Source organism: Dreissena polymorpha, chromosome 8, assembly GCF_020536995.1.
Source record: "Dreissena polymorpha isolate Duluth1 chromosome 8, UMN_Dpol_1.0, whole genome shotgun sequence".
NCBI lineage: Eukaryota > Metazoa > Mollusca > Bivalvia > Myida > Dreissenidae > Dreissena > Dreissena polymorpha.
The window spans coordinates 95,467,650-95,476,224 of NC_068362.1; the positions used below are offsets into that span (position 1 = coordinate 95,467,650).

The 8,575-nt window shown below is 35.8% G+C and overlaps 1 long non-coding RNA gene across 1 annotated transcript; it reads right to left on the reverse strand.

Moving 5' to 3' along the window:
- Nucleotides 1–267: 267 nt before the first annotated feature.
- Nucleotides 268–1,563, reverse strand: LOC127841032 (uncharacterized). Its single transcript, XR_008030681.1, has 3 exons — nucleotides 1,493–1,563; nucleotides 660–775; nucleotides 268–395 (listed from the first exon to the last, which is right to left on the reverse strand). It is a non-coding gene; the product is annotated as an uncharacterized LOC127841032 (long non-coding RNA).
- Between the last annotated feature and the right edge of the window lie 7,012 nt (nucleotides 1,564–8,575).

Consider the following 8,575-nt stretch of genomic DNA (forward strand, 5'->3'; position numbering starts at 1 on the left):
TTGAAAAGTAAAGTTAAAATAAAACAACGAATAAAATAACGTAAAACGATACTCAAGTTACACAGACTAACTGTAAACTATTATGATTTTTAATCAGTATTCACGGATTTATGTGAAGTCCTCACGTGTTTAGAGGTTTGTTTTGCGTCTGTACGTTTTGAAACACTCCTCACACCTGTAACACTTGTCAGACATGTGGGTCTTGTCGTGCTATTTGAGGTAAATCTCACTCCTAACTGCAAAACCCACAGCGGTAACATTTCACCAGTCCCTCTTTTTTGCACTTTTCTCTTGAGCCACGAGTAGGTACTTGTCCGCAAAGCTCCTGCCGCACTGTACACACATGTGACATTTGGGTCCTTCGTTCTTTGAAGCCCTCTAAGATTGTAGGCATCCTGAGAAGAAAAATAAGGTATTTTTATCACGTGACATTTCAATGCGTAAGGAACGCTATTTAAAAAATGTTAGTATCAGACGACACGCATTTGTTATGTTTTAAATTACCAACGATTTGGCGATTATTGAGATGTTTTAAAATATATTATAACCTGAGAGATGAGATAAATTGTATATCTGTATTGTTTCACGAAAATCCGTTCATCTGTTTTGTTAGTATAACTGTATAAAAATGTAACTATTTTTAAGGTATTTAATCTTACCTGAAATGCTTTCCCACAGCAGTAATAGTTTCCAGAGTTAGCGTGTCAAATAATGTGGCGCAATAATCCAGCTCTGGTCTTCAACATTTTTCCGCAGTCGGAGCATTGGACCATACCTTAAAGCAAATATAATATTAAAAATAATATATAGAATACATTACTTCACATAAAAATGGAATTTAATACAATAACATAACGTGTACACTTATTTATGGAAGGCATGGGATTGTCATCGATTTAAGATGCTCCGTTATAAGATTTTAATATTATGATGGGGATTGTATAGCATGCTTGTATATCATAGTTATGTATAAGTTCAGCAAGCGGTGCAAGCGTAATGTATAGCCATTATGTGTTTTACTTACTATCGCATTTAAAAATACAGTTTCAAATACATTTTTGATAAGCGTTTTTTTTTTAAACAACTGAATAGAACTGAAAAACTTTAAAACAGTATACCACACAGATCCTTCTGAAAACGTATACCACACAGATCATATTACTGTAAGAATATTTTTCTTGAATTTTGTTTCGTAAATACATAATAGAAACCTGAAAATGAATGCAAAATGATATAGTGTAAACTCCGCCCATACAGTCTATTGCTTAATTTCACCAGAGGTGATGTTTCTGTGTCATAATAAAATAAAGTCCCCACACTGATCCTACCTTTTTCTAACCGTTCAAACGCGCGGTTGCACTTTACTGAAAAAATACTTATTCGTTTTATAAAATCATGATACCTATAGAAAGCTCTCATGAATGAGCGGGCTCTCCACATTATCTCATTGAAAATGGCGACATATTTAAAAAGTTATCCATAAAAATCTTACCTTCGTCGCGCATTTGTTGACATTTTACTCCCCACACAGATCTTAAAAAGTCACGTGGTATAGGCACCGTGCATAGATATGCCCCATTTAGATACATTTTAATTTTGTTTGGCGTAGCTGATTTTCATGTCTCACAATAAATGAAGTATTCCTTAATTTCAATTATTCAAGTAACCAAAAACAAAACAACAACACAACAGTAAGTATAAGGTTTTTTATTGACACACTTTTAATTGCGGAATGAGCTAATAGTGTGTGTTTGTTTTTACAGAATTTTCGATTCCAGTACATAATTATTGGAAACAAATGCGGACGAATGCAAATTTATAAATATGAACAAATTATAGAGTATACCATACATTTTAAAAATAAAACACATCGGACCTAATGGTTGTGTGATTAAATACATTCATAAATAATTGAAGTATTATAATAGAATGTTACTCTCGCTCTTGAACAAGGGTTTTAATTATGTAATTAAGAAATGTTATGATTATGCACATCTACCTTCTTTCGTGATTGACTGGGACTTTCCTAATGCTTAAACATGAAAATGTTAGGTAAAATTATTCATTTTTAATCTTGTAGTATGCTGTCACTTGATTAATGTTGTTTTATGTGTAATATATTTCCATAAAGGGAGGTTAAGTAGTATCGGCACATGTACAAGTCAGACGCTGATATTTTTAGCTAATTCATTCAATAGTTATTTCCTTCAGGGTAGGAGAGCAAAACATATACATATATACACAAAGCATGCGTTCCAAATTTAGTACAGATGCAAAGCACGTTTTTAAGTTATAGATACATGTATACAAGACAAAAATATATGGTTTATAACCAACATAAGACAAAAAGTAATAATGACTGGGTTCATCGAAAATATGCATCCCGACAGTAGACAATATCTTCATTAAATAAAATAAACAAAAAAAGTGCGATAACCATTGTAAGCATATTGATAAGATTCAATGACGTATCTGGGCGTAGCGTTTTTACACCTGAATGTTCACTAATATTTTCTTGACGAAATCGAAATTCCAGAATAAATTCCCCAGATAATAATAAACTAAATACATGTAAACAGCACCTCGTGTAAACATTTATATTGTGAACTGGGATGTTTCCTTTTGATATATATTAACTAACCCCTCTCTGCCAACACAAGAAAATCCTACCAGATTGGGTTGGATGTTTTTTTGTTTAAGTTTGATTCAGCTACGCTGGTTCCCGTCAAATCACTGCGCGGAGGTTGAACAGTTGTTTGTTCTAAAACTGAGGAAGCTTTCAAGAAGTGTTTTCAGACGTCATGTAAGACAACACGAAGGACAAGCCCCATACCGGTGTTGCGGGAAGATGTTTTTTTTTGACAAGGACAAACTAAAAATGCGCATATATTGCAAGCCATCATGTGAAAAAGATCTCGATGTGTTGGTGCCGCGTTATACATTAGACAAGTTGCTACCAACTCTTTAACTACCGGTATTATAACTTATACCTCTTGTGAATATGGTGTATGATGAATATCGAAGAAGTTTTTTTCGTTGTTAAATGTCTACAACCTTGTGAGCTTTATTTTCATATTTCAGAACAGTGAGTGGTTTCAATGCATACATGTACGTTGTCACAAATGTAGCCTATAAAGCTAGCGCATATGCTAAATAATTAAGCTCGAGTTGATGAAAATCTGACAACTGCTAACACGTCACATCTAACTTTTTATTTTGTTAAGAAATCATATTCAATGAGAGGCGGCCCGCTAGGCATGTTTCCGATGGGAGAAACTGTTTGCGACACGCCAACATGTAGCAAAACACGTGGCTGTTGTGCACAACGATAATCCATGAAACTGTATGTGCGACACGTGTGGCTAAAAGTACACGTCCAGTCATGGCCTCCAGGATCACACGGCTAGTCAGTTCGATGGTCGTGCAACGCATGCCTGCCAATGCGGTAAAGCATACAGACACGCCACAAATCTTTATAGGCACAATAAATCCACAAAGCACTAAACATATATGCCGATGATGTTAAAACTATGTATATGGCTCTATCTTAATAGATGTTCAGTACTGCTTCTTATTAAATCGACCTCTTATATATTGTTTAATGTTATTGAAAATTGTGATTATTGTTGATCTCTTATACATTGATTTATGTCATTTAAAGCTGAGATTTTAAGTTACGGTAATCTTATTTATATATTGATCTACGTGATTTGAAACTGTGATTTAAGAAATAATATTTTTGTATCATGGTTTGTTGTCGAATAACCCACAGAAAGGAGTATAGATGCGTAGGAATTAAATCACGAGCGCGAAGCACTTGTGATTTCATAACACGCATATATATATATATATATATATATATATATATATATATATATATATATATATATATATATATATATATATATATATACCAATACATAGTGCCAGTTACGCGGTCTCTGTAGTTTTCAGACTGTACTTACGAGGTCAATATAAAAAACGGGGTCTATATACAACCCCGCAATCTAGGCTCCTTTAATTACTATGAGGGGGGTGTAGGGGAGGTAATGCAATCAAATCTCACAATAAGGTCTTAAATCGAAAACCACAATCAGGTCTGAAATTGAAATTGTATATACCTCGCAAATAAGTTCGCTATATATTTCCTTGTATAAGACGTTAAATAAATGACGTATTTATATACAATAATAATAGTAGGTACCCCTATATACCTTAATTCGTGTTTATATCGGATAAAAAAGGGTATGGAGATACATGTATTTAAAGTGGGAACCCCATAACCTATTTCTAAATCAGAGACCCCGTAACTGGCCATATGTGTGAATATATATATATATATATATATATATATATATATATATATATATATATATACTCCTTACTGTGGGTTATTCGACAACAAACCATAATAGAAAATTATTATTTCGATTCTAACACTATTCTGATTGATTTGGTTCAAGCTTTTGGACGTGAACTTTATTTTTCAATACTCCGCCCTTCTTAGTACAAAGTTCACTATTTAGTATTTAATGATGTCGTTGAATTGTACAAACATATGACGTCGTTTTCACTGAGATCAAAAATCGTAGAAAATAAATGACGTCACGTCTAATAATGCTACTGAAAAGCTGACATGATATAAATATTTTCTTACTTACGTTTACTAACAAATAACATTCTTTGTAGGCATGGTTATGCCACTAATCACCAAATATACAATTTGTTCTTTCATTACATTTATATACATGCTACATATATTACATATCTTAGAGAGCACGTGCATTTTACTACAATATTTTCTTTATTTATTCAGAACAATTTTCGAAACATTAAGCTCCGCCCATAATTATTGCAGAATAACCCACATTTTCCTTCTTTGTCTATAGAAAAGAAGTCGCGTGTAGTGTTAGAATTAAGAAATAATATTTTTCTATCAAGGTTTGTTGTCGAATAACCCACAGTAAGGAGTATAGATGCGTATAAATTAAATCACGAGTGCGAAGCACGAACAATCTTCATGAACTTTTGAAACAACACAACTTTCATTTCTTCCTCTTTTGACGACCACTCTGTGTTTTGATTTATTTAATTATGCATGAAAAAGCGAACTGCATAAAACTATTAACACAACGTTGTTGAACTTAATCAGCAAACGTAAGTATTACTTTGAATATCGATCAAAAGTGCATGTACAGGAAAAACAATCTGTCAAGCAAAAATAAAGCTTGTCTTATTTTGAGGAGAGAAGCCAGAATAACTGTAAGCTCTAACTGCATTTTCTTCCTCGAAGTCAATATATTTTATAATACAAGTTTCGTTTTTATGATATTATGGGCATCTTACAGTTTATAGGCGTCTATCGCATCCGTTGTTTATTTTTGGTGTTTTCACTTCATATACACTTATGTTTTGTTACTGCAGCATCAACATACTAAACAATATCCCGGAAAGAGAAAAATAATGCATTTGAATATCAAGTTATCAACCGTACTTTCGTTTTGATAACTGACGACAGAAATGATTCGATTTACGATGTGAATCTAAATCTAGTTTTAGTGCAGATTCGTTCATACGACAAAAAGCCACTATTTTGTTTTGCTGATCATTTCGGCTTAGAGGACTGGGTAAGCCATGTAAAATATCGAATATAATATATATATTTTATAAACAACTGGTAGCAAGATGAGTTGCAGATAATTGGTCAGTAACCACATTTAAACTAACTCTTTTGACCTGTTAATTATTTTCAGCTCAATTCAAAAGTGAAAAATGCCCATAATATCACTTTAACGTCGCCATTTTGGGATCTGAATAAGAAATTTAACTCCACATTTATGCCTTTGGTGCGTCACTTCTATTCATGTATGATTATTTATAATAACAGCACTGCTTTACTGATAAAGGGTGTGATTTTACTTCACATGTTTAACACTAAATCAGCGCGACGCTATGCCACTTCTGAATGTCGGCTCGCTTACCACATCACAGTAAATTAACGACACGCGACCTCTCTCATAACGGCCGTTATGCTGCGTTTACACTATGTACCCGGCGACCACGGCAATCACGTTTCGGACCACCGTGGAGGAAACGGGATGAACGCGAGGCAACGTAGGGGAGCGGGATAGCCAAACGTGACACAACGTGGTTGCCGTGGTTTGGTTGCCGTGCCAAAATTTTAAACTGTCAACATTTTTGCCACGGCAGCCACGGCGGAAATGAGAAACGTGATAGAACTTTTTAAACGCAACAAAACTTGACAGTAGTTAGCAGACCGTAACATAACCCGAAAAGGGTCCGTACTCTGACGGGAATCCTATTTATTTCCCGACATGTTAAGTTTCAATCAAGTTTTGTTACGTTTTGTCAAGATAACCACGGCAAGCTATGATCATTGCCAACCGTTTTGCTACGTGTTTATCCGACGCGTTACGGTGTGGTTTTGCAGGCAGATGCGTTACGGCCAGTTGAGTTGTTGTACGGTCTGACACGATTCGCGCGGTCTGAAGATGAGTATATTAAAGCCGTGCAATTCAAAAACATCGTCTACTAAAATGAAGTATGGAATGTCCTGATTCTGGTCATCGTTCAGAAGAGGGCATGGTGGCGGGAACCCTATTCCAGACTGTTCAAGAAGTTCACAAAGTTCGAAGTCATTATAGATTTGGGCATCAGGCATACAAACATGTATGTCCAACCCCACCGACTTCAATGTAACGATACTGGGCATCTTCTAATGCAAGGAGATTGATACTGTAAAATCCCTTATAGTTGTGGTACAGGGAACCTGTGTTTGGTGGCATGCTTCCCGTCTAGAGCCGCAACAGCATGTGGAAAATTCCACTTGAATTCCTGGGAGATAGATCGCCACTGATCGGGTGTCACAGGAACGGTGAATACTTCGACATTGTAGGCCTTAAATTGTAGGATTAAAGGTCAAACATTGCAACATTAACACGGCGCGATACGTTTCGGACAAACGGGAATGCCGTGGCTGCCGGGAACGTAATGTAAACGAAGCATTAGGGTCTGTTTTAGCATGTTACACTGTGAAGAACTGATAATACGCCGCACGCCTGCTCCTTGATATAGCCCCGTCACACCGGATTGGCGTCCTTACGGCGACATAAGACTGTGTTTCTGGAAATTTCTGATTGTCGTAGTAAGGACGCCCTATGACTTTTTCGGTAAGAATGCTGTTTTTCGCCTTCCCGTTACACCAACGTCCTGGTTTATGGGTTCTGTGCGTCCTCACGGCGTCCTTAATACGTTCCTAAAGACGTCCATGGCGACCTAACAGCGACCGCACCACGTCCATACTACGACTATTGCGTCCTAAACAGAACGCCGTAAAAACGCCGGACTTCGACGACCACTTTGAACATGTTCAACGTGGTCGCCGTGGGCTCGCGTCCTGAGCAATTTTTGGCGTCTTCACTGCGTCCTCTTGCGTCCTTACTGCGTTCCTCCGGCGTCTATGGCGTCCTCACTACGACCTGGGTCGCCGTAAGGACGCAGTAAGGACGCCAGTCCGGTGTGACGGGGGTATGAGATCTATATAATTAGAGACCATCTGTAAAAAATGTTTACTGGCTGTCCGGTTAGCGAGGTAATTTGATAGCTCCCGGCACACGTGAGTTTGGTTGGTGTAAACAAGTTTAACGTATTAATTGAAATAGTATACTAGATTGGGTATTGAACAAGATACAATACATATTAATACACTTAACTTTCTAGCACAATAACTTACAGAATCTTATATGAATGAATTGCAAAATATATGTTTCATTATCCACTTTTTCTGAAATTATGAGATACGTAATGGAAATAAAAGCATACTCTTTAATTCCTAGTACAATACCATACAATTACATTGGGGCCCTCGTTAATAATGATGGGAACTTTTAATCAGAAGATGAATTACATACATACGAACTTGAAATGTATTTTCTCACGTATCAATGTGTTAAAAGGCTGTATTTAATAATTTCAATATGCACAATATACAATTGGACAATAATACAAATTCAAAATTAGAAAGGCCCTTATTCCTCTAGGTTTTAAGATAATCTTAAGTTCAGAACCGAGGTCGAAACGAATGCATGTGTTAAAAAACTGAAAATAAAATAGCAATCAAACAGAAACGGAGTTATAATCTAAATACACCAATCAGTGATGCCGAATGGAAAATGTTTTTTTCTTTTGCCTTTTACAATTCATAACGATTCACATTTCCAATGGTTCCACTCCAGTGTAGAATTATTCACAGAATTATAGGTGCAAACTATTTACTTTTTAAAGCACATTTTGCAAATGTTGGAATTACCCATAGGCTCTTTTTGTTCAAATAGTGAGGAGACTATAGAACATCTATTTTGGGAGTGTACCACTACACAACTAGTCATAAGAAACCTTTCCCCAACTAATACGTTCCACTTTTTAAACAAAAAATATATTCTTTACTATACAGCATCCAAAATTGATTCTTGTACCCACGGTACGGTAAATATACTTAATCGTACCAGGTCGATTTTAGACTGTACCCGAGCTACCTTATGCAATAAATAGCCGG